Raw genomic sequence first — 27,320 nt, 5'->3', positions numbered from 1 at the left:
AGCAGAGGAAGAAGGAGGTCACAAGGGACAAAATGGAGTAGATCAGATTGCACAGTGATTTTATAAATACTTCTTTCTGACCAATATGGTATGTTCTTAGCTAAGAGTGATTCTGATTTTTTCCGCTTGGTCCAATGAAAATCAAACAGAGTTAAACAGACCTGGGTCTGATTCTCTGTTTCACCACCTACTGTCTGTATAACTCGGGGCAAAGCAAAGTGAGCCTCATTTTCTTCATCTGTAAAATAAGCTAAAACCCACCACCTTACCATATTGTTATGGGTTTAATTGAGCAAACCTGTTAAGTGCCTGACATATAAAATACTCCCAGTAAATGTCACTCTCCCCCTAGTCCCTGTCCCAGTGTACTGAAAAAGATTATATGGTGTTACCATTTTTAGTGAGTTTAGTTTAGTTTAGTTAGTTTAAACAAACTATAGTTTAGTTTAGTTTAGAATAACTGGATATTCTTCTGTAAGAAAAACTATATCTTCAGAAGAAATGAATCATAGTTTTTCTTACAGAAGAATATCCAGTTATTTCATGATGGCATTTGCACCTCCAAAAAACACAAATGGTCCCAAAATGCAGACAAAGATGAGTACCTGGACACCCCTAAACCATCAGCTTTTGAATGACCGGGTGAGTAATAGGAACTATTGTCTTAGTTGAAATCATACTTTGAAGGAAAAAAAAGCATTAAAATTTTGGTAATCAAAACATGAAAAGGAATTGCTTAGGATTGTATAGGGGATACAAAAAAAAATGAAGGATTTCTTCAAAAATTTTAATTGAAAAAAACTGAAATACATTTAGAACAAAAATAAAGAAAACTTTAATTGAGCCCCAGTTACATGGCCAGAGTTGGCAAGAGAGACAAAGTTCCTGCTTAGAAAGAAAGATCTTAGGGACTTCCCTGGTGGTCCAGTGGCTAAGACTCTTTGCTCCCAGGGCTGGGGCCCAGGTTCTATCACTGGCCAGGAAATTCAGTCCCACATACTGCAACTAAAGACCTTGTGTGCTGCAACTAAGACCCAGCACAGCCAAATAAATTAATAAACATTTTTTAAAGATTTAGGAGATGAGAAGGAGGAGTGTCTACCAGCTCCCTTTCACCTCCATATCCAACTGGTTTTCAGGTTCTGTGAGTCTTCCTCCGAGGTCTCTTCATCCAGACCCCTTTTCTCCTTTGACTTGTGCACATCCAGCTCCACATTCTCAGTTCACACACTCACCCCCCTTTGCCTGGCACATTGCAGTAACCCCTCAGCTGGTTTCACTGTCTCTAATCCATCCTCTATTCTGGTCCCAGAATGATCTTTCTAAAATACCAAACTAATCCTATGAAGCAAAAGCGATAACAGACTGCTCCAAAGAATAAATTCCACCCTACCCACCGTGCATAGCACTGAGGACCCCTTCATGTGTGTTAGTCACTGAGTCATGTCCAACTCTTGGAGACCCCATGGACTATAGCTGGCCAGGCTCCTCTGTCTGTGGGATTCTCCAGGCAAGAGTACTGGAGTAGGTTGCCATGACCTCCTCCAAGGGATCTTCATGACCCACGGATCGAACCCAGTGTCCTTTATATCACCTGCATTAGCAAGTGAGTTTTCTTTTTTTAATTTATTTGGTTGCAATTTTGTTGAAGCATGTGAACCCTTAGTTGAAGCATGTGGGATCTAGTTCCCTGACCAGAAATCAAACCCAGGCCCCCTGCATTGGGAGCATGGAGTCTTAGCCCCTGGACCACCAGGAAGTCCCAGCAGGTGAGTTCTTTAACACTGGCTCCACCTGGGAAGCCTGAATAGCTTTTGTCAAATTTTATGAGAATTTCTAGGGAATTCCCTGGTGGCCCAGTGGCTCAGAGTCTGTGCTCCCAATGCAGGGGGCTGGGTTCCATCTGTGTTCAGGAAACTAGATCCCACATGCCGCAAGAGTTTGCATGCTGCAGCTAAAGAACCCACATGGCACCACTAAGACCCAGTGCAGTCAAATAAATAAAAATGTTTAAAAATTTCATGATTATTTCTAGATGAGCAATGATAAGAGAAATAACAATTTCTATTAGAAATGATATTTATTTTGTTGTTCAGAACATTTTATCATTTTATCCCATTTTATCACCCCCCTGCCATTTTTAGTTTGGTTTAGTTAGGTTCTAGTTTGGAGTAAAACTATTTTCAAAAATCTTAGCCTGCCATAGGTAAAATAGATAGGCAATGGGAATTTGCTGCATGGCTCAGGAAACTCACACAGGGGCACTGTATCAACCTAGAGGGGTGGGGTGGGGAGAGAGAGGGGCTGCCAAGTCACTTCAGTCGTGTCCGACTCTGTGCAACCCCGTAGACGGCAGCCCAACAGGCTCCCCTGTCCCTGGGATTCTCCAGGCAAGAACACTGGAGTGGGTTGCCATTTCCTTCTCCAATGCGTGAAAGTGAAGTTGCTCAGTCGTGTTCGACTCTTCGCGACCCCATGGACTGCAGCCTACCAGGCTCCTCCGTCCATGGGATTCTCCAGGCAAGAGTACTGGAGTGGGGTGCCATCGCCTTCTCCGAGACAGAGGGAGGGAGGTTCAAAAGGGACGGGATATATGCATACCTATGGCTGATTCATGTTGAGGTTTGATAGAAAACAACAAAATTCTGTCAAGCAAAATCCTTCAATAAAAAAAACAATTAAAATAAAAAAAAAACTGTCAAATCACTATGTTGTACACCTGAAACTAACATCATATTGTATGTCAATTATAATTCAATAAAAATTAAATATAATACAAATTTAAAAAATCTTGGCCCGTGTATATACCCATATGTATGTGAATGAATGTATCAGTACTTAGACACACACATGGAATTTGCATATGTATACAGCAAACTGATAATAGTGTGTGCACATGTGCTCAGTCTTGTCTGACTCTTTGCAACTCCACAGACTCTAGGCCTCCAGGCTCCTCTGTCCGTGGAGTTTTCCAGGCAAGAATATTAGAGTGGGTTGCCATGCCCTCCTCCAGGGAATCTTCCCATCCCAGGGATTAAACCCACGTCTCTTTATGTCTCCTGCATTGGCAGGTGGGTTCTTTACTGGTTGAGCCACCAGAGAAGCCCAACTATCAATAGTGGTTTCCCCTAAAATGTTGGACAACATGGAAGAGTGGGAGGGAAGTCTGTTGGAAGAGAGAGTTTTTGTTTTTTACTGTATACAGTGCAATGATATTTAATAATTTTAAAAACAGATATAAGTAAAAGCGAGCAAAGAACAGTAATGCTGAGACTTGAAAAACACAGGTTCCAGATCAGCTATACTAAATAATCTCCTGCTTGACTTCAGTGAGTCTCTTATGCCTCTGATCTTTACTACCTGCCTTTGGAAATTGAGTGGCTTGGATCAGATGACCTCAAAGGCCCCTTCCAGGTCTAACATTCTGACACTGTGAAAGGGGTTAAAAATAGATACCTAAATTTACAGCTGGGCACACCGTGTCCATACGATACCTTCAAGGGCTTTTCTACACTTCTACAACAGGGCATTTGCCAGTGATCAGCGTAATTTTGAGGTCCTCTTTTTTTGTTTTGGCCACACTGCACAGCATATGGGATTTTAGTTTGCTGGCCAGGGATAGAACCCAGGCACCCTGCATTGCAAGCGTGGAGTCTTAAACACTGTACCACTAGGGAAGTCCCTGGTTTTTGTTTTAATTTTGCCTTTTTTCTATTCTGTAGTAAAATGAAAAATATGAAACTGTTTCAGTCTAAAATAAACCTCATAGGAGTTTAACTTCACAAGAGGCTTTAAGCAGAGAGATTTAATTCAAATGTAGATGCCAAAATTATAGCATCCTCAGATTACAAGATAATTCAGGACTTGTGAAAACGTTGAGAGGAGGAATGTTTTATAAGTATGTATTTCTTTGCTGTCTAGTGTAGGTTTTTTTTTTTTTTTTTCATCTAGTGTTTTAATTGAAAGTGATGAACATTTCTTTTTTTTTTAATATGGTTCACACATGTAGTACAGTACACATGTAGTTAAAAGGGTGTTCTGAGAAAAAGCACCTAACCACCATCCATCGGTCATAATTTAGGAGCCCCAAAATGTCTGATGCCTCCATGGTAATGATGTCACATGGTGAAATATGCAACCACAGTGTCAACAGACTAAAATAACAACCATGGGATTTTGACTTAACAGCAGGCTCTGAATAAACTGTGATGTGAGTAAACTGTGATGTAAACCAACTGCAACATTCTGCAAGGAAAGATGATTCTCTCTAATGTTTTCCACTTGAAGTGATACTATTTCCGGGCTCTTTTTTTAATTTTATTTGAAGTATGGCTGATTTACAATGTTGTGTTAGTTTCAAGTGTACAGCAAAGGGATTCAATTATACATATCTATTCTTTTTCAGATTCTTTCCCTTATGGGTGATTACACAATATTGAGTAGTGTATGTACTATAAGTAGGTCCTTGTTGGTTATTTATTTTATATATAACAGTTTGTATATGTTAATCCCAAACTCCCAATTTATCCTAACCCTCTTCCAGCTTTTTAAGATCAAAAATCTGATTGCAAAGCCTTGGAATGAAGACTTGCTCCCAACCAGAGACTGTAAGATTCTGAGTCTGCCTGAGGGCCTGACAGTTAAATAATTTGTTCCAAATTATACTCCTTGTCAAGGGTAGAGTCAGAACCAGATCTGAGTTTGTCTAGTGTTTCTCTTTCTGCCCCTCATGCCTATCAGTTCCCACCTGACTCTAATCGCCTTTTGGTGAAGAGCTGGATTTGCTTGGACTCTGCTTAGACTTGGTCATTGGCCCTCTAAAGACCCTATCTCCTACCCTCTTTATTTGATTTTATTATCAATGACTGACTTTATTTATTATTTATTTATTTAAATATTTATTTTATTTATTTGTTTGACTGCACTGGGTCTTCATGATGGCATGCAGGATCTCTAGATGCGGCGTGTGGAATCTTTTTAGTTGCAGCAAGTGGAATCTAGTTCCCTGACCAGAGATGGAACTCCCCTACATAGGGAGTTTGGAGTCTTAGCCACTAGACCACCAGGGTCCCCCTGCCACTTTCTTGCTGACTCTCCACACCCCTTCAAGTTGGTGCCCCTTTCTTTCTGATGCCTTCTGTTGTCATTGGACACCACGATGGTCCTCCCAACCTCCTTTTGAAAGGAGGTTGTCATCCTGGGACCTAATTGTTATTTTTTTCCCACTGTCAGGTCAAACCATGGGCAGCAATTCATTGAGAATGTAGGGCTTGAGGTCTGAATAAGGAAGATCAAGGTTGGGGGTCAGAATAGAAAGACCATGGTTCTAGCAGGGTTTCCTAGGTGTTAGTGATAAAGAATCTGCCTGTCAATGCAGGACATGCCAAGGCTGGAAAAGAAATGCTGGACTGGAAGAAACACAAGCTGGAATCAAGATCTTCTATTTTCTTTTCAGAAAACGAAGATCATGGCATCCTTTGTTTGCTTGTTTTTATCTGGGCTCTTCACTGCAGATGATGGCCTGTGGGACCTTAATTGCCCAACCAGGGATTGAACCCTTGCTTTTTTTCCTGTGCAGCAGAAACACAGAGTCTTAACCACTGGACCACCCAGAAATCCTCTCTCCACTCTTTCTATCTATCTAGAAATTCTGAGATCATCTGTCACTGTTATTTGAGGGTCCTCTGATGCTGGGAGCCCAAGGGCAGTTAATTAGGAGGGAGGAGAAAATGGTAATTGGTTTTTCTTCTTCTCTAAAGTATAAAAGCACGCTTGTGTCTGGCTTTTTAGTGATATATGATTCATGAACATACAGTCTGGTTAGTTTCTTTATAATCTAAAAGATATGGCATTTTACGGCCTTGAGGTTGTTGTTGAATCAATTATTTCAGTCTCCATTTTGCCTGCCCTTTGGAAAGCAGAATTTGAGAGGGAAAATGAACAGAATCTAAAAAGAAAGAAAGGAAAAAGAGTGAGATCTGTTGGAAAAATTGCATGAAACCAGCTCCTCATCCTCCTCCACAAAAGGCAGATTCTTAACCCCTGGGAAGAAAAATTTTATTTTAGCCCTGAGCTAGTTTCTAAATGTGAAGAGGAGTTGAGAAGAGTGAGACCAGTGTGTGCCAGAAAATTGCTGGTGCCGAGACTGAGGAGGAATTTTTTGGACTTTGTTAGACACTATTCAGAAATGTTTTTTTTTTTTTTTGTTATTTTTATTTTTTCTTGGCTGCAGGAATAATAGTGCAAGAGAATTTAGAAAGTGCCAGGAGGAAGGGAACACATGGAGCCCAATTTTGAAAGCCCACAGAGCGCTAAAAAAGGTGGGCGCAGCAGAGAGACAGTCACGCCTGTTACCTGCTGTCTCTTGCTGCTCTCTGGCTCCAGCTTGCCCTCCTCTGCCAAACCTCCTCACTCGAGTTGTCCCTTCCTCACCCATTCAGATAGATACACAAGTGACTGAAGCTCAGGAAAACACCTCTCCACTAATATGTAAATACACTCACATGGTAGCCATACATCCAAAGGATATTCATTGTCACAAGCATATTCATTCCTTCCAGCAAGCTTGAGCACTTGTAATATGCCACATACAGCACTCTGCAGTGGAGAAGTCAAGGTGAATAAGACATAGTTTCTGTCCTCGATGGTATATAACAACAAACCTATACAGATAAACACTGAGCTATAAGCCCAGAGGCACACATATGCAAACATATATGTAATGTACACCCACTGGTATGTGAACTCATGAAATAAAAAAAAAAACAGAGCTACTCACTCATAAATTTCACAAGTTCTAATACTAGTCATGCTGAAATATTTGGAGGGAGGTTGTCCGTTTTCCTATTTTTCCTTTGTCAGTTTTGTCATCGCCTTTCATATTCCAAAAATGATTTCACTTTATAGTTCCATTCTTTTCTTATTTCTTGCCTTTAAAAAATTATTTATTCTCTAAGATGAATTGTCTCACATGGAGAAACTGAGAAAAAGGCAAGTTTGCCCAAGTTATAAATAAAGTTACCCTTTCAGGTACAAAATCTGTCTCTTTATACTCAGTTGATAAAATGGAAAAGACTGGCAATATTTAGTGATTGATCCTTTAATAATGTCTTTTTAAAATTCATTTATTTTATTTTTGACTGTGCTGGGTTTTCATTGCTGTGCATGGGCTTTCTTTAGTTTTGGCAAGCAGGGGCCACTCTCTGGCTGCAGTGAGCAGGCTTCTCATTATGGTGGCTTCTCTTGTTGGGGAGCAGGGCTCTAGGGCATGCAGGCTTCAGTTCTTGTAGCGCTTGTGCTCAGTTGCACCTAGGCATGTGGAATCTCTTGGCACAAAGGATTGAGCCAATGTCCCCTGCATTGGCAGGCAGATATTTAACCACTGGACCATCAGGGAAGTCCTAATGATGTCTTTTTAATGGGTATTTTGAACCACAAAATATGAAATCATTCCATCTTTTTTTTTTAATTGTAAGTATTTGAAGCAAGAAGAGCTCTGCTTGGAAAATGGGTAACTATTTAAAGTATACTTGATTCTAAGTCAGAAAGAGAAAGACAAACACCATATGAATATCACTTATATGTGGAATCTAAACTGTGGCACCAATGAACCTGCCCTCAAAACAGAAACAGACTCACAGACGTAGAGATCAGACCTGTGGTTGCCAAGTGGGAGGAGAGGAGGGAGCAGGACAGACCGGGAGTTTGGGGTTGGTAGATGCAAGCTATTACATTAGAATGGCTAAGCAACAAGGTCCTACTGTATAGCACAGGAACTATATCTAGTATCCTGGAATAAACCATAATGAAAAAGAACATTAACAAAGGAATGTATATAAATCTATATATCCATATCTAAGTTACTTTCACACTTCCTCAAAGGAAACACGGTCTCAATGACCATTGTCCATGATCAAAGTACAGTAAGTCTACTACTCTGTATGAATGAGTTCTGTTCCAAAAGCGAATTCATAGGTCCAATTTGATCGTAAATCCAACACAGTCAGCCTCGGTACCCAACTAACACAACTGGCTACACTCCGCTGTTTGTAAGCTTGCTTCCAGACATCCTGGGCTTGAAATTAAAAAACTGCTCTACTGTACTGTAAAGTACACAAAAGCACAGCCACCTGTAGTGGATGGACACACATGACCGTGCACGCCAGATGCATGAACTAATGTGATTGGACATGCAAACACACATTCGCATCTTTGAAAGTTCGAAACTCAAATGTTGTATGAGGGGACTTTATCCATCTCTGGCTAATGTGTATTACTCATCAAATTCCTCTATAGTTCTCACTGAGAGTCTCTTCCACCCAAGAGAACTGGAAACATGGTCATACAAAAATGTGTACACTAATGTTCACAGTGGCATTATTCATAATTGTCAAAAATGTAAACACCCAAACATCCATTTGGTGAGAAATGGATAAACAAAATGGGGTCTAGCCAAACAATGGAACAGTGTTCAGCCTGAAAATGAAAGGCAGTTCTGTTTCAAGCTACTCATGAGTGAACTTTGAAGATATTGTGCTACGTGAAATAAACCAGACACAAAAGGACCAATATTGTTTGACTCCACTTTTATGAAGTTCTTAGAATAGGCAAATTCACAGAGAAAGAAAGTAAAATACAGGTTACGAAGAAATAGGGATGTTACTTAACCGGTAGAGTTTCAGCTTGAGTTTTAAAAACAGTTCTGCAGACGGATGGGTGGGGATGTTGCACAACAGTGTGAGTATGCATCATGTCACTGAACTGTACACTTAAAAATGGTTAAATTTTAAAAAGCACAGGCAAGAAAAAAGAATGAAGTACTGATATACGCTACAGCATAAACTTTGAACATAGTATGCTGAGTGAAAGAAACCAGACACCAAAGCCATCTAGCATATGATTCCATTTATATGAAATATTCAAAATAGACAAATCCATACAGACAGAAAATAGATGAGTGGTTTCTAGGGGCCAGGGAGCAGGGGAGGAGTGACTGACTGTAATGGGTATGGACTTCATTTTGGGGGGTAATGAAAACGTTCTGAAATTAGACAGTAGTGCTGGCTTTACAGCCTTGTGAATATATGAAAATGCTGGGTGGTGTGGTGTATGAATTGCACCTTAATTTTAAAAAACAAATCAGGATCCCTTTTAAAAAATTATGCTATGATTTCTTTAACTCTAGATGTATATAATGAACTTGAAATAGTCCATCTTTAAAGCATACAGTCAAAGCCTTCTTTCCTTTTAACGGAGCATCTTTGCCCCAGAATATAGCAGTAGACAGAATATCCTACCCTGTGAGTTACTGAGATTCATTTTCCCATATGTCTTAGTCCATTCCAGGTGCTATAACAGAACACTGGTGGGAGCGGGGGCTTATAAACAGCAGAAAACTTATTTCTCATAGTTCTAGAGGCCGGAAAGTCCAACATCAAGGTGCTAGCAGACTCGGTGTCTGCTGGGAACCTGCTTTCTGGCTCAGAGACTCTCCATGTGTCTTCATATGACAAAAGGGCTAAAGGTCACTCTGTAGTCTCTTTAATAAAGGACACTAAACCCATTCATGAGGGCTTCCCTGGTGGCTCAGTGGTAAAGAATCCGCCTGCCAATCAGGAAACTCTGGTTTGCTGTCTGGGTCAGGAAGATCCCCTGGAATAGGAAGTGGCAACCCACTCCAGTATTCTTGCCTGGGAAATCCCATCAACAGAGAAGCCTGGTGGGCTACAATCCATGGGGTGGCAAAGAGTCAGACACAACTGAGCGATTGAGCATGGATGCTCGCAATCCCATATGCGAATGCTCTCCCTCATGACCTAATCCTCTCAAAGGCCCCACCTACCTCCCTGGGTCATTACCACAGGGTTAGGGTTTCAATTTCGGAATTAGGGGTGACATAAACATTCAATCCATCATAAAGCTCTGTATCTTACTGTTCTTGTTTGTCTGATTTAGTCACCACTTCTTTTCTGTGCTGGTCTACAAGCTCCAGTCTAAAGATATTTACTAACCTAAAGAAGGAAAAAAAAGTCATGTACACAATGTTTCTGGAAGACTTTACATATCCTCTGGAGAAAGAAATGGCAACCCATTCCAGTATTCTTGCCTGGAAAACCCCATGGACAGAGGAGCCTGGCAGGTTACAGAAAGGTGGGGTCGCAAAGGTTTGGACATGACTTGGAAAGAGACATGACTGACTTTCACTTTTTTTTACTTTTACAAAAAAAGGGGCAATATTGATTTCCTTCAGACAGGAAAACTGTCTAAAGGGTGGAAGAGACTCTTACCTGGAGAGCCTTTTGTGTCTTTTGAATTTTTAATCATGTGAATGTTTTTAATCATGTGAAGGTAATATCTATTCAAAATAATAATAAAATTTTATAAAATAAATTCACTAAAAATGGCAAAATGAGAAATACCCGAAATTTAAAATCTAGCTAAGTTTTTCTCATATTGCATTTGTGTTTTTAAACTAACTTTGTTACCAATAACTTAAAAAAGAGACTTATAAAAAAAGCAAATAGATAAAAAGGGACATATTTAAAATGACTATCTTTGCATTTTCATTCTACTTACTATGAATGTAAATCCCTAAATTAATATAACCAGGGCTAATATTCAGCCAGAATTCATTGGTATGGCTGAGCAGCCTCTGCTGATTTTGATTGGTTGATAGCATTGCCAGTTGTTAAACATTTTTAATATCACCCTGGATAAAATTCAAGGTCTTCAAACTTTTAAAAAGATCTTGTTAATTCTTTTCTTTTACCATAACTAATAGAAGCCTATATTTCAAAGGTCACTGATATTTGCAAAGATCACTAATTATCTCTCTACTCCAATCAGCCAAACTATAGGGTCAGGCATGGTTTTACCATGCTCCTTGTTGTACATTGCTTGATGCTATCAGGCATTTAATAAATATTTTCTAAATGAATAAATGGTACTCACTGGTTTTTCTCTTTTGCCCAACAACAAACTTATTCCATAAATCCACTAGATTATATGGTAACCTTTACAGCTCCATGAAAGCCACAGGAATTAAGTTTGAAGGGGATATTTCCAGTTTATTTTTATTCAGTTTTCTCTCTCCAGTTTAGGTTTAGGCTTTATTTGTCTGTGTGTTTTATGAACAACATAACAGATTGATAGCATAAGGAATGCATTTTCAATAAAAAAAAGAAAGGAGAGAAGTAAGTAAGCATACAGGTTTTTTTTTGTTGTTGTTTTTAATTTTCCTTTATTTATGGCTGTGCTGAGTCTTCCTCGCTGCACAGGCTTTTCTATAATTGTGGTGTGCAAGCTTCTCATTGCCAGGGCGTCTCTTGTTGCAGAGACTGGGCTCTAGAGCCTTCTCGTTTAAGTTGTGGTGCATGGGATCAACACAGGCTCAGTAGTTGTGGCACACGGGCTTAGTTGCTCCGCTGCATGTAGGATCTTCCCAGATCAGGGATCAAACCCATGTTACCTGCGTTGGCAGGTAGATTCTTTACCACTGAGCCACCAGGGAAGCCCAAGGATACTGATTTTTAAACTTAGCATTACTTGGGATTTTCATTGTATGAGTCAAGTATTGGCTTTAAAGCTCAATCTCATATTAGAAGTAAAGTCACTTTTAAAAACAATCTGGATAGTAAAGGGCAAGATGTAATGTGAAACCTATTCAATGATAGACAATCCAAAAAGTATTTTATATTTAGCCATGTGTGCATGCTCAGTCGTGACTGACTCTTTTGCAACCCCATGAACTATAGCCTGCCAAGTTTCTCTGTCCATGGGATTTTCCAAGCAAGAATATTGGAGTGGGTTGCCATTTCCTTCTCCAGGGGATCTTCCCAACCCAGGGATCAAACCCAGGTCTCCTGCATTGCAGACAGATTCTTTACCAGCTGAGCCACCAGTGAAGCCCAGGATAATATAACCAAAAAAAAAAAAAAAAAAAAAAAAAAAAAAACAGCCTCTTCCTTCATCTTGACCTCACTGCCTGAGAACTTTCCTTTCCTTGCCATTTGGTGTGCGATGAGTGGCGCTGATGCCCTAGCAATGGTCCTCACATCTTGAAAGTGCAGCAAGAATCCTTGTAACAACTACTCTGAAAATGGGATTTTCACAATCTTATTGTCAAGAAATCTCGAAAGGTATTAAAAGTAACTATAAAATATAATTATGATATGATATAAGATAGTATTGTTGCTGTTTAGTAACTAAGTCATGTCTGAATCTTTTGCGACCCCGTGGACTGTAAACCCACCAGGCTCCTCTGTCCATGTGATTTCCCAAGCAAGAATACTGGAGCCAGTTGCCATTTCCTTCTTCAAGGGATCTTCCTGACCCAGGGATTGACCCCCTGTCTCCTGCTTGGCAGATGTATTCTTTTCCACTGAGTCACCAGTGATGGGCATATAAGATAGTATAGCATAAAATAATGTAGCACAATGTCGTATAGTAATTATATGATATTAATATTAAAAAGGAACTAACTGTAAAATGAGGTATCACACATGGTACTAGGATAAGAAAACGGTCTTAGCTGCTCCCCTACCTCACACATTAGATCCCTGGCTGTGATGGTATGGCTCTTTTTTTTTTGAAGAGCTGAAGCAAGTGATGTGGGACAGATATATATACTATATATATATATATATATATATATATATATATATATATATATATATATATATAAAATAAAATTTGAAAAAAAAAAAAACAAACCCAGGAACCTACTGTATAGCACAAGGAACTATATCCAATATCTTATTATAACCTACAGTGGAAAAGAATCTAAAACAGAATGTGTGTGTGTGTGTGTGTGTGTGTACATATATAAATCAATATGCTAGATACCTAAAAGATTGTAAAATAACAATGCTTCAATTTAGAAATTTTTTTAAAAAAGAGAAGGATACTGGGCGATTACCAAATTCATGTAGAGTTAATTCTTCCATGGATTATCTACTTTTTGGATTATTCCCAGCACCTTTTAAATTCCAAGGGGATTTCCCCCAGCTGTTAAGCATTCTTCTCAGTCATCTACCCACCTTCAACTGGTAGAAATTCAAGGAATGCAAATTCGTTTTCTATTAGACTAAATAAACACAATTAGAAAGGGGAAACCCCATAGGCAAGAACACCTATCAAAGCCAAATATAAATTATCTTTGACTGTTATAATCAGGGAAATAGATGAGAAACCAATGTAATTATCTTTTTAATCTCTAGAGGAAAAGGTTTGAATGTTTTCTTTTATAGATTTCTTCAGCGCTTTATAATCCTAATGTTCTTTTATATTAATTCTAAATCACTGTTCTTCAATCTGAGCCTGTTCTCTTCTTTTGGGCATCCATGACAATAATTGAGCTGACCTCAATCCTTGCAAATGTGCTTCCTGTCCTTGTTAATGTACAAACATGGTAACTTTATGCTTTGTAATTTAATTATTGTATATCTAATGATTTACCCCTCATGCTTATTATTTTTAACATCACTATGATATTTTCTAACAGGGGTCCCCAACCTCTGGGCCACAGACCCATTGGTACCTCTCATCAGATCAGCAGTGGCATCACATTAGAAATAAAGTGCACAATAAATGTAATGCTGTAGTTTTTCCAGGAGTCATGTATGGATGCGAGAGTTGAACCATAAAGAAGGCTGAGTGATGAAGAATGGATGCTTTTGAACTGTGGTGTCGGAGAAGACTCTTGAGAGTCCCTTGAACTGCAAGGAGATCAAACCAGTCAATCCTAAAGGAAGTCAGTCCTGATTATTCATTGGAAGGACTGATGCTGAAGCTGAAACTCCATACTTGGGCCACCAGATGTGAAGAGCCGACTCATTAGAAAAGACTGATGCTGGGAAAGATTAAAGGCAGGAGGAGAGGGGGACAGAGGACCAGAGGGTAGGAAAACATCACTGACCCAATGGAGAGGTGAGTGTGAGCCAGCTCCAGCAGATGGCGAAGGACAGGGAAGTCTGGCATGCTGCAGCCCATGGAGTTGCAGAGTCAGAATGACTGAGTGACTGAACTACAATAAAATGCAATGCGCTTGAATCACCCCGAAGCCATCCCTACCTGCCTGTTCCCCCCGTCCATGGAAAACTTCTCTTCTATGAAACTGATCCCTGGTGCCAAAAAGTTTGGGGACCACCGTTTATAAAATTAGCTACCGTGAGTACAATGAGTCATACACTCTTTTAGGAATTTTATACATATTTTCATTTCTTTAATCTTCCCAGTAACTCTAAATTTCGATATAATTATTCAATCAATGTGACTCTGAATGGCCTCACTCCCAAAGCCCCCATGCATCCTTAATGCCGTATTTTCTCTTATCATGTTGCTGAGCTGATTCACTATTGTGAGGCATTTGGGGTTATTTCTGATTTACTGTAGTGATAATTATATCCCATAAACATTTCTTCCCTCATCATCCTGGGTCCCCACATAGCTCAGTTTCTACAGAGTAGCACGTAGCACTGCCCAAAGTAATTTTAAAGATGAATACCAATTTTCATGTTGTCTCTCAAAGAAAAATCACAGGGGATCCAATTCAGAACTCATAACACTACCTACCAGATCCCCTTTCTTCATTCCCCAGTTCTCTCACACTGTATAACTGCTGGAAAAGCAGTTACAGTCTGAACCTCCACAGACTGCCTACACGCCAAAACCCTGCAGCTCTCCTGTCTCCATATGCCCCCCACTGGCTCCTTGCTTTAGAGATCACCGCAGCATCGTGGGCTGGTCCTTCCCCTGGCCCTCACCACTCTGGTCTGGCTTCTCTATCATTCTAATAACCCATCCCCAAAGGAAAGAAGTCTCATATTATGTTAGTTAGAAATATGGACTGTGCAGAAACAGGCGGAGAGGAAATCTGGGAACATTCATACATGAATACACTTTATTCACTTATTTGTAAATTAAGATTTCTGATGTTTTTTTTTTTTTTTTTTTTTTCATTTGAGAGTCCCCCCTCCCCCTTGAATGATAGTGTCCAAAGTGAGATTGATGAGCGCTGAAAAGATCTGGTAACAGTGAATAGTTTTTGTTTTATTTAAAAATCTTTGGTTTGGCTGCACTGGGTCTTTGTTGCAACACAGGCTTTCTCCAGTTGTGGCATGTGGGCTCTTAGTTCCCCGAGCAGGTTATCAACCCTAGTCCCTTGCATTGGAAGGCAGATTCTTTTTATTTATTTGTTTATGGTTGAGCTGCGTCTTCGTTGCTGTGTGCAGGCTTTCCCTAGTTGTCATGAGCATGGGACCACTCCTCCCTACTTGCAGGACGCAGTCTTCCTACTGCAGTGGCTTCTCTGGTTGCAGAGCACAGGCTCTAGGGTGCTTGTGCTTCAGGGGCTGTGGCATGTGGGCTCAGGAGTTGTGGCTCTCAGGCTTACTTGCCTTGCAGCAGGTGGAATCATCCCAGACCAGGGATGGAACCCATGTCCACTGCACTGGCAGATTCTTAACCACTGGACTTCCAAGGAAGGTTTTAATCAAGAAGTACTCCAACTAATTAAAAAAAATAGATCCTATGATTACAAAGAAGTTGACTTGTCATAAGGCTTAAAATACATTTTTCCTTTTATGCCTTTTTTTTTTTTTTTTATTTTGGTAAAGGGCTTCCCTGGTGGCTCAGATGGTAAAAGCGTCTGCCTGTAATGTGGGAAACCCAGGTTCGATTCCTGGGTCGGGAAGATCCCCTGGAGAAGGAAATGGCAATCCACTCCAGCACTCTTGCCTGGAAAATCCCATGGACAGAGACGCCTGATAGGCTACAGTCCATGGGGTCGCAAAGAGTTGGAAATGCCTTCACTTCCACTTTCATGCCTTTTTAGGTGGTCAATGTATTTTATGATTAAAACTAAAGTATTATAAAATTCTGATTACTTTATACTAACTAGAAAATATCTATTGATGAAATGCAATAGTGTATAAAATACAAGTAGCCCCAAACTTTCCTGTTTTCTCTTCTCTAATGGACTAAAGAAGAAAAACAGAGGTTTAGACTCTGATAACAGCTCCTTCTGCTGCTAGCTGTTCCCATAAGAACCTTTCTTTTGATTTTGGCCAGCTCTCACGCTCTCATCTTTGATGAGTCACTAATCTTGGGACTGGTTTGGGGTCATCACTGGGGAAAATTGTGAAGTAACCCAAGCGTTTGTTTGGTATGCCCCAGATTGCTTTGGCATGTACTTCCTGTCTCTGGCACTCTTTTTTTTTTCCAGGCCCTCCTATCAACTTTTCCTTTCCAATCATATCAATCATTTACATATTAGTAGGACTTTAACTCGGAGAAGGCAATGGCACCCCACTCCAGTACTCTTGCCTGGAAAATCCCATGGGCTGAGGAGCCTGGTAAGCTGCAGTCCATGGGGTCACTAAGAGTCAGACACAACTGAGTGACTTCACTTTCTTTTTTCACCTTCATGCATTGGAGAAGGAAATGGCAACCCACTCCAGTGTTCTTGCCTGGAGAATCCAAGGGGAGCCTGGTGGGCAGCCATCTATGGGGTCGCACAGAGTCAGACACGACTGAAGCGACTTAGCAGCAGCAGCAGCAGGACTTTAACTGGACCTTCCCAGGTGGTGCTAGTGGTAAAGAATCCACCTGCCAATGCAGGAGACCCAAAAGGCACAAGTTCGATCCCTGGGTCGGGAAGATCCCTTGGAATAGGAAATGGCACCTCATCCCAGTATTCTTGCCTGGAAAATTCCATGGACAGAGGAGCCTAGCCGGCTCAGCAAAGAGTCAGACAAGAGTGAGTGACTGAGAACACACACACACACACAGGACTTTAACCCCATATAGTCCCCCTTCTCAGAGATATTTGCTTGTATTGCCTTATCTCTAATTGTGAATGCAAAGGTTTGTTTCTGGTCCTGGAGTTTTAATCACTAATGAGCTGATGTAAACTATGGGCGAAGACTGACTGCCCAGGTGTCTTCTCTTATGGTTGTACAGACAGTCCGTGGCTTAAGATGCTTTGGCTTAGCAACTTTTTGGCTTTACAGTGATGCAAAAGTGATAGACGTTCAGTGGATACCATATTTAAAATTTTGTATTTGGGTTTTTTGGGGAGGGTGGCTAGCCATGTGCAGTAGGATACTTATTTATGGTTCTGGGCAGCCACTGAGCCACAGCTCCCAGTCAGCCACTCGGTCACAAGAGTACAGGCCAAATACACTTAAAACCATCAGTACCCAGACAGCCATTCTGGTTTCACATTCAGTGTGCTTGTATACATGCTAAGTTGTGTCAGTCATGTCCAACTCTGTGCAACCCCCATGGCCTGTAGCCCACCAGGCTCCTCTGTCTATGGAACTCTCCAGGCAAGAATACTGCAGTGGGTTGCCATTCCCTTCTCCAGGTGTAGTAGTCAATAAATTACATGAACTAGTCAACGCTTTCTTCTAAAATAGGCTTTGTGGTAGATGATTTTGCCCAACTGTAGGTTCATGTGAGGGCTTCCCTGGTGGCTCAGTGATAAAGAATACCTCTGTCAATGCAGAGACTCAGGTTTGATTCCTGGGTCAGGAAGATCCCATGGAGGAGGGCACGGCAACCCACTCCAGTATTCTTGCCTGGAGAATCCCATGGACACAGGAGCCTGCTGAGCTACAGTCTATGGGGTCGCAAAACAGCTGGACATGACTGAGCAACTAAACAACAGCAAGGATCATCAGGGTTCATGTAAGCGTTCTGAGCACGTTAAGGTAGACTGGGCTAAGCTAGAATGTTTGGTAGGTTAAGTGTATTATGTGCATTTTTAATTTATGATACTTTCAACTTATGATGGATTAATTGGGATATAGCCCCATCAGAAGTTAAAGATCTACATTTTACAAGTCTGTATATATTCTCAGTTTACGACTATGACCAGCTCCCAAATTTTTCTGTAACTCCAAGTTTTGAGGTCAAGTGCATGTCTATGTCCACACCGGCCTTGCTTGGGCTCACACACACACATGTGAGAAAGAACAGGTAGGTGGCAAAACATGGGGTGTACTTGTTAGGGAAAGAAATGCATGCAATTTGTTAAGAATAAGTTACTAAACTCACTTTCTATGCAGTTCTTTATCTCTTTCATAATGCGTCTCTGGTGTCAGACTAAACCTGGAGCTTTTTTTTTTTTTTTTTGCTTTTTTTTTTTTTTTTTTTTTTTTTTTTTTCCAGTTTGACAAATGGATGGACACTCAGAGGAGAAGAATCCTGACAGTCCTGTTAGAACGCTGCTCCCTGTCACAGCAAAAAAAGTTCTGCTGTTGAAAGCTTCAGGAGAAAATTCCAGCAGAAGCTCTGGATTTTATGACCAAGCTCCCAAAGGTGTTATCTTTATACATCTTTTCTTTCCTGGACCCCCAAAGCCTTTGTCACTGTGCACAGGCACAGATAAAGAAGCAGGGTTCGGTGTTTTGTAAAGACAGCCTAGAAAACACTGAACCTTGAGGGAAAAAAAAGCATGCATACAAAACCGAGCACCGACAAGATGCTCACCGCATTTTGTTTGCACAGTTTGGATTGGCCCCATCTCTTTGTGTCTGGCTGTGCACTTAGTGCTCACAGGAGAGAAAAAGTAAGCCATTGCTAAGTGTCCGTAAAATAGTATTAGCCAGTTGGGGAAATATATACACATGTATATAATGGTTCATCATCAGAATAGCCTTATATTGCACAGCAGAGGACCATAGTAAAACTTAAGAGTGTAGAGTGCAGGCCATTCATAAATAGAAAAGCATGAAATAAGGTGCTAATGTGATAAATACAGAAGCATGTGAGACTAAAGGAGTTCAGAGTGGGCAAATGTGCTCACAGGTTGGAAAAGCATCTGACCATTATTTTCTTACAAATAATTTCACGGTGTATTCAAGTATATTTTTTAAGATATAAAATTGATAGTCATTTTGTTGATTTCTTTTCATAGTCTAGAAAGACCAGAAATTCCCTGTTACTGTGCATTCACAGGGTAACTTTAGTTTTTAAAATTAAGAAAATGAAAAAAAATTAAGAAAATGAAAGCAGTAAGATAGATGATGTATTTAATAATTGGTGCTGGGACAATTGGGCAGTATCTGGAAAAAAATTCTAGAAGGATAAAAGATTGATATGAAATTATGGAAAACCATTCCCTACTCAAAGGAGGGAATTCCCCTGGTCCAGTGGTTAAGTCTCTGCTTTTTCACTGCTGAGGGCAGAAGTTCAATCCCTGTTTGGGGAACTAAGATCCTGTAAGCCACCAGGCATGACTAAAGGGGAAAAAAATGTAATTAAAGGAAATCTAGGGAAGGAAGACTTTGTGAGTAATCTATAATATTCAGAGCCTCAAAAGAAAACGTATAACTTAAAATCTTTATTTATTTTATATATTTTGTATATATATTATATATGCTTTATAAATAAAGAAAGCAAGATTTTAAGTTGTGATTATAAAAGTTAAAATTTTCTCCATCGAGAAGAAAACTGTAAATAAATACAGACAGTAAACAGGAGGGAGCTCCCTGGGAGTGGTTAGGACTCAGTGCTTTCACTGATTAGGGCTCAGGTTCAGCCCCTGGCCGGGAGACTATGAATCCACAAGCTGCTGCAGTGTGGCCCCCCAAAATTAAAATAATCTGGGGAAAAACATGTTGCCAGCAAAGGGGTAATTTTCTTATTTTTTAAAGAACGACTATAAATCTACATTAAGAAGAAAAAAAAAGCAAAGCCTAGCAGAAAAATGAGCAAAGGAAGTGAGCAAGTAGTTCACAGAAAGAAAAGCAGATGTTTTGAAAATAGATAAAATGCTTAGCCTCATTTTCATGCCATCGTTTGTGACTCAGATGGATTTAGTTTCTTTTTTAATGATAACATTTTATATTGTTAGGGGTGTGGGGAAACAAGCACCTTCATGTGTTGCACCTTCATAGATAAATTGATGCAAACACCCAGGAGAGCAATTTGGTAGTACCCAATTTTTAAATAAAGATTCCTGGACATTCCCTGGCGATCCAGTGGCTTTCACTACCAAGGATGTGAGTTTGATCTCTGGTCGGGGAACTGAGATCCTGCAAGCCATGAGACATGGCTAAAAACTTAAAGAAAGCAGGAATAGAAGGAACATACCTCAACATAATAAAAGCTATATATGACAAACCCACAGCAAACATTATCCTCAATGGTGAAAAATTGAAAGCATTTCCTCTAAAGTCAGGAACAAGACAAGGGTTCCCACTTTCACCATTACTATTCAACATAGTTTTGGAAGTTTTGGCCACAGCAATCAGAGCAGAAAAAAAAAGAAATAAAAGGAATCCAAATTGGAAAAGAAGAAGTAAAACTCTCACTATTTGCAGATGACATGATCCTCTACATAAAAACCCTAAAGACTCCACCAGAAAATTACTAGAAATAATCAATGACTATAGTAAAGTTGCAGGATATAAAATCAACACACAGAAATCCCTTGCATTCCTATACACTAATAATGAGAAAACAGAAAGAGAAATTAAGGAAACAACTCCATTCACCATTGCAATGGAAAGAATAAAATACTTAGGAATGTATCTACCTAAAGAAACTAAAGACCTATATATAGAAAAAACTATAAAACACTGGTGAAAGAAATCAAAGAGGACACTAATAGATGGAGAAATATACCATGTTCATGGATTGGAAGAATCAATATAGTGAAAATGAGTATACTACCCAAAGCAATTTATAGATTCAATGCAATCCCTATCAAGCTACCAACAGTATTCTTCACAGAGCTAGAACAAATAATTTCACAATTTGTATGGAAATACAAAAAACCTCGAATAGCCAAAGATCTTGAGAAAGAAGAATGGAACTGGAGGTATCAACCTACCTGACTTCAGGCTCTACTACAAAGCCACAGTTATCAAGACAGTATGGTACTGGCACAAAGACAGAAATATTGATCAATGGAATAAAATAGAAAGCCCAGAGAAAAATCCACGCACATATGGACACCTTATCTTTGACAAAGGAGACAAGAATATACAATGGATTAAAGACAATCTCTTTAACAAGTGGTGCTGGGAAATCTGGTCAACCACTTGTAAAAGAATGAAACTAGACCACTTTCTAACACCATACACAAAAAACAAACTCAAAATGGATTAAAGATCTAAACGTAAGACCAGAAACTATAAAACTCCTAGAGGAGAACATAGGCAAAACACTCTCCGACATACATCACAGCAGGATCCTCTATGACCCACCTCCCAGAATATTGGAAATAAAAGCAAAAATAAACAAATGGGACCTAATTAACCTTAAAAGCTTCTGCACATCAAAGGAAACTATTAGCAAGGTGAAAAGACAGCCTTCAGAATGGGAGAAAATAATAGCAAATGAAGCAACTGACAAACAACTAATCTCAAAAATATACAAGCAACTCCTACAGCTCAACTCCAGAAAAATAAACGACCCAATCAAAAAATGGGCCAAAGAACTAAATAGACATTTCTCCAAAGAAGACATACAGATGGCTAACAAACACATGAAAAGATGCTCAACATCACTCATTATCAGAGAAATGCAAATCAAAACCACTATGAGGTACCATTTCACACCAGTCAGAATGGCTGCGATCCAAAAGTCTACAAATAATAAATGCTGGAGAGGGTGTGGAGAAAAGGGAACCCTCTTACACTGTTGGTGGGAACGCAAACTAGTACAGCCACTATGGAGAACAGTGTGGAGATTCCTTAAAAAACTGGAAATAGAACTGCCTTATGATCCAGCAATCCCACTGCTGGGCATACACACTGAGGAAACCAGAAGGGAAAGAGACACGTGTACCCCAATGTTCATCGCAGCACTGTTTATAATAGCCAAGACATGGAAACAACCTAGATGTCCATCAGCAGATGAATGGATAAGAAAGCTGTGGTACATATACACAATGGAGTATTACTCAGCCATTAAAAAGAATACATTTGAATCAGTTCTAATGAGGTGTGGATGAAACCGAGCCTATTATACAGAGTGAAGTAAGCCAGAAGGAAAAAAAATATAAATACAGTATACTAACGCATATATATGGAATTTAGAAAGATGGTAACAATAACCCGTGTACGGGGACAGCAAAAGAGACACTGATGTATAGAACAGTCTTATGGACTCTGTGGGAGAGGGAGAGGGTGAGAAGATTTGGGAGAATGGCATTGAAACATGTAAATATCATGTAGGAAACGAGTTGCCAGTCCAGGTTCGATGCACGATGCTGGATGCTTGGGGCTGGTGCACTGGGACGGCCCAGAGGGATGGTATGGGGAGGGAGGAGGGGAGGAGGGGGTCGGGATGGGGAACACATGTATACCTGTGGCGGATTCATTTTGATATTTGGCAAAACTAATACAATTATGTAAAGTTTAAAAATAAAATAAAATTAGAAAAAAAAAAAAAAAAAAAAAGATTACCTTTGGCCAGTAGTTTCACTTCTTGGAATTTGTCTGATGGGTATACTTCAACACATGCAAAATGTATGTCTATATAAGAATATTGCATCATTGTTTGTAGTAGCAAAAGGTTGGAAACAATGGAAATGTCTGCTAATAGCAGACTGGTTGCAACTATCTCCTCAATATATCATCAATAAAACAACAAAGGTGCAGAATTATCCTACCACTTTGGAAGAATAAAAGAATGTATCCATATTTGTTGCTCTTCTGGAATGGCACACAAGAAGCCAGTAACAATGGTTACATTCACAGAGGGAAATGAGTGGCTATATGACAAGGATGAGAGAGGCTTTTTTTTTTTTTTTTTTTTTTTTACAGTGTGCCCCTTGGTATCTTTGAATTTAGTATTGATGTACACATATTATTCTAAAATTGAAACAATTTGTTTTTTAAAAAAACATAGTGTTTTAAATGCCCAGTAATAGAGTATCATTCTGCCATATAAAGAATTATTAGGCAGTCATTAGAAAACATGTTTTGGAAGAACAGAGATGCTTATTATGTATAAAATGAAGAAAGCATGATTTTAAATTGCATGCAGTTTCCCAATTTTGCTTTCATATATACCTGAAAAACAGAAAGGAAAATAACTCTACCAGCTTGTTGATAATGTTTGGTCATCTCTGATTGACAGGGTTCTGGGTATTGTTTTTCTTCAGGTTTCTCAGAATTTTCCATGTTTTTCACAATGAGAATGTTATCATTCCAGGGAGATGTGATACGAAATAGATAATCTTATCATCTATGTGTACCATATGTCAATCTTGGTAGATTTCAACATTTTATTTTATTTCCCAGAACTGACTGTGAGGCAATTGTTCTTTAGCTAGATTTAAAGTAAACAATAAAGTCATTGCACCAAGATGAGCTTTGAGCTGTTTGAAAATGTGGTGGTGGTTGTCTTACAGTTTTGAAAGAGCTTCCCCACCCTCAACTTTCCTCATTCCTGTTTAGTTTTAAACAAACAAAAAGCAGCAAAAATCAAAAACAAAGCAAAATTTTATCTATCCCCAGTGCAGGGGGGGAACCCCAACTTAACTACCCAGGTCTAAACCCGATCTAAGTCAAAAGAGGAAAAGAATGAGAGTTGAGAAAAACTTTCTCCCCATCCCCTCCCTCCCAAACCCCACATCTTGATTGAATTAACTAACCATATGAGGATTAAGGGCAGTGCAGTTTCATTCTGGGTTGCACAAAGTGGTTGTGATCTCTGTTTCTGCCTGCAGTGTTGTGTAAGATCCTCTAAGCCTTTTCCTCCATCTAGATCCTGAACCTACTGTTTCTCCTATTTGTGCCCCACCTCTGCTTCCCTCTCCCCTACATGTCTTATCTTCAGCTCATAAAATAATCCTGGACATAACACACTGGCCACCTGATGCGAAGAGCTGACTCATTTGAAAAGACCCTGATGTTGGGAAAGATTGAAGGCAGGAGGAGAAGGGGACAACAGAGGATGAGATGGTTGGATGGCATCACCAACTCAATGGACGTGAGTTTGGGTAACTTTGAAACTCCGTACACAATGGATGGAAGGAGGGAGGAAGACGGACAGATAGATAAACAGATGGATGGGTAGTGAGTTCCATTACAGAGTGTTCTGCTCCTTTTGGGGGCACTCAAACATTATTTATTATTGAGTTAACCTTGAAAAAGAGGCCAGTTTTCCAAAGATGAAATGAATGTGAAGACTAGTTACCATCTCTGCAATTCATGTTAAGAGATATGGAATGCCTAGTCTGAACTTTATATATGGACTTGACTCTAGTTTCTACTAAGACTTATTTAAAACCTGGAATAAATTATTTTAAAAACTACTACACATAATAGGGTCACCTCCACCATTTTCTGGATATGTAGGATTGACCATAATGCTATGAAAGTGGAATGTACAGAATACTTTTTAAAAAATGTATTAATTTGGCTGCACCAAGTGTCAGTTGCAGCACGTAGAATCCAGTTCCCTAACTAGGGATCAAACCCTGGCCCCCTGCACTGAAAGCATAGAATCTTAGCCACTAGACCACCAGGGAAGTCCCCACGACAAATACTTAATGCTTCATTGAATCTTAAAGGCTATTTAGGACACATCAATATAGTATTAGTCATTGTGTTCCCTTTATATATTTAGGTAAATCATAAGCATGTAGGGAAAACAGAAGCATATCATGAAAAAAATGAGCAATGTGCCAACTGGAGTTTCTGTAGCCTTCACACAACGTTCATATGCAGACTCCCAGAGATCCTTCAGTTCAATTCAGTTCAGTCACTCAGTCGTGTCTGACTTTTTGTGACCCCATGAATCGCAGCACACCAGGCCTCCCTGTCCATCACCAACTCCTGGAGTTTACCCAAACTCGCGTCCATTGAGTTGGTGATGCCATCCAACCATCTCATCCTCTGTTGTCCCCTTCTCCTCCTGCCTTCATTCTTTCCCAACATCAGGGTCTTTTCAAATGAGTCAGCTCTTCGCATCAGGTGGCCAAAGTAATGGAGTTTCAGCTTCAACATCTGTCCCTCCAATAAACACCCAGGACTGATCTCCTTTAGGATGGACTGGTTGGATCTCCTTGCTGTCCAAGGCACTTTTAAGAGTCTTCTCGAACACCACAGTTCAAAAGCATCAATTCTTTGGCGCTCAGCTTTCTTTATAGTCCAACTCTCACATCCATACATGACTACTGGAGAAACCATAGCCTTGGCTAGACAGACCTTTGTTGGCAAAGTAACGTCTCTTCTTTTTAATATGCTGTCTAAGTTGGTCATAACTTTCCTTCGAAGGAGTAAGCATCTTTTAATTTCATGGCTTCAATCATCATCTGCAGTGATTTTGGAGCCCAGAAAAATAGTCAGCCACTGTTTCTCCATCTATTTTGCCATGAAGTGATGGGACCGGATGCCATGATCTTAGTTTCCTGAATGTTGAGCTTTAAGCCAACTTTTTCACTCTCCTCTTTCATCAAGAGGCTCTTTAGTTCTTCTTGACTTTCTGCCATAAGTGTGGTGTCACCTGCATATCTGAGGTCATTTATATTTCTCCCAGCAATCTTGATTCCAGCTTGTGCTTTCTCCAGCCCAGCATTTCTCATGATGTACTCTGCATATAAGTTAATAAGCTGGGTGACAATATACAGCCTTGATGTACTCCTTTTCCTATTTGGAACCAGTCTGTTTTTCCATGTCCAGTTCTAACTGTTGCTTCCTGACCTGCATACAGGTTTCTCAAGAGGCAGGTCAGGTGGTCTGGTATTCCCATCTCTTTCAGAATTTTCCACAGTTCGTTGTGATCCACACAGTCAAAGGCTTTGGCATAGCCAGAGATCTTTAGGAAGTTCCGAAGTCTTTTCTGAAGCTTAGTTTCCCCATTTGCAAGGGGAGAATATTAATTATACTACCCTTCAGGTTGTGACGAGGATGGTTAATAGGTGCTCAATAAATATTAGTTGACTTGGATTCTGTCTGAATTAACATTTAAAAAAAGAAAAGAAAAGAAAAAGGGGTACCTAAAGCCAGTGCTCTGTGAGAACCTGGAGGGATGGGATGGGGAGGGAGGTGGAAGTGGTGTTCAGGTTGGAGGGGACACATGTATACCTATGGCCAATGTATGGCAAAACCATCATAATGTTGTAATTATCCTCCAATTAAAAAAAAATCTTCCTGCCTTGTTAGGAAGCACTTCAGGTAAGAGGTAACTTGGTTGTGATTTGGAAAAAAAGGACCAAAAAGAAACTACTTGTGAATTCCAGGCCTGGTTTATCAAGTTAAAATTATGTTTGCTCTGATTCATTCATGAATGAATCCATGAATCCACTTCCCCAGTGGCTCAGTGGTAAAGAACCTGCCTGCAATGCAGAGAAGTGGATTCGATCCCTGGGTCAGGAAGATCCCTTGGAGGAGGGCATGGCAACCCACTCCAGAAAAAAAAATAAAGAAGTTCTCTCAGTACCAGGGTGACGGCTCAAAACCTAGAGAAAGTGGACATGTAACCTGAATAGTTTTTTACATTGTTTCTCCAGGTGAGCTGGCATTGGAAGAATTTAACTGAACTGGATCACCTCTGGATTCTAAAATGTTTATGGTTTAACTGGTATATCAATGTCTCCCCAGCTCCCTATGAGCAGGGTGTATGGAAGAAGCATTATATTCAAATGGTGAAAGAACTCCATGTTACCAAGCCCAAGGTAAATTTGGGAAAAGAAGAATTCCTAACATCAGCTACTTAGGAATTCTAGAACTAAGTTGGAGAAGGCCATTGTTTCAAAAGAAATATACCATGACCTCAAAATTCCCTTGTTCTAAGAACTTAACAGCTCTTTTCAAGATATCCATGTTAGTTGAAAGTAATCTGACACTCACAAACCACAGTTCCACCAGGTTATGACTTGGAGCTCCTCATTCTCTCCAGATTCCTGGATTTCTGTGTCTCTGATGCCTACAGTACACAATTCTGACACTGGGATTCTGTGGGTAATGTGCAGTATTTATTACCTATGGGTCATCAAATTTTACTTAACTAATTCAAATTTTCTGTGATTCTACCAGGCAAACTGAATGTTTATGTTTCTATCATTAATAAAGAAAAGTTTGCAAAAAATTAGTAATTAGGAAATGGCATAATGGGCATATTAAAGTTCTTTTCACTTTAGAAACTAGCAATGTAAAGTCCTTACATAGAATTGTAAACAGTAAACAGTATGAGCATAAATTTTTCTAGTGGTTTTCTATGCATTGCAACCAATGTTTATGTTCATTCTTATAGTCACAGTTAATTAGATAACTTATGGGAAATTTGTATGAGCTTTTTCTTTATGGCATGATCTATATACATGCACAGTTGTGCATTGTGTTGTATAATAGAAGAGT

At 39.7% G+C, this 27,320-nt stretch overlaps 1 pseudogene; it reads left to right on the top strand.

The window, feature by feature from the left end:
- Positions 1-543: 543 nt before the first annotated feature.
- On the top strand, positions 544-26,736 carry LOC138983934 (F-box only protein 16-like; annotated as a pseudogene).
- Positions 26,737-27,320: the final 584 nt, after the last annotated feature.

The sequence above is a fragment of the Bos mutus genome, unplaced genomic scaffold (assembly GCF_027580195.1).
Source record: "Bos mutus isolate GX-2022 unplaced genomic scaffold, NWIPB_WYAK_1.1 CTG347, whole genome shotgun sequence".
NCBI classification, from domain to species: domain Eukaryota; kingdom Metazoa; phylum Chordata; class Mammalia; order Artiodactyla; family Bovidae; genus Bos; species Bos mutus.
The sequence above is the reverse complement of the archived record's forward strand: the minus strand, read 5'-3'. Positions and strand labels throughout refer to the sequence as shown.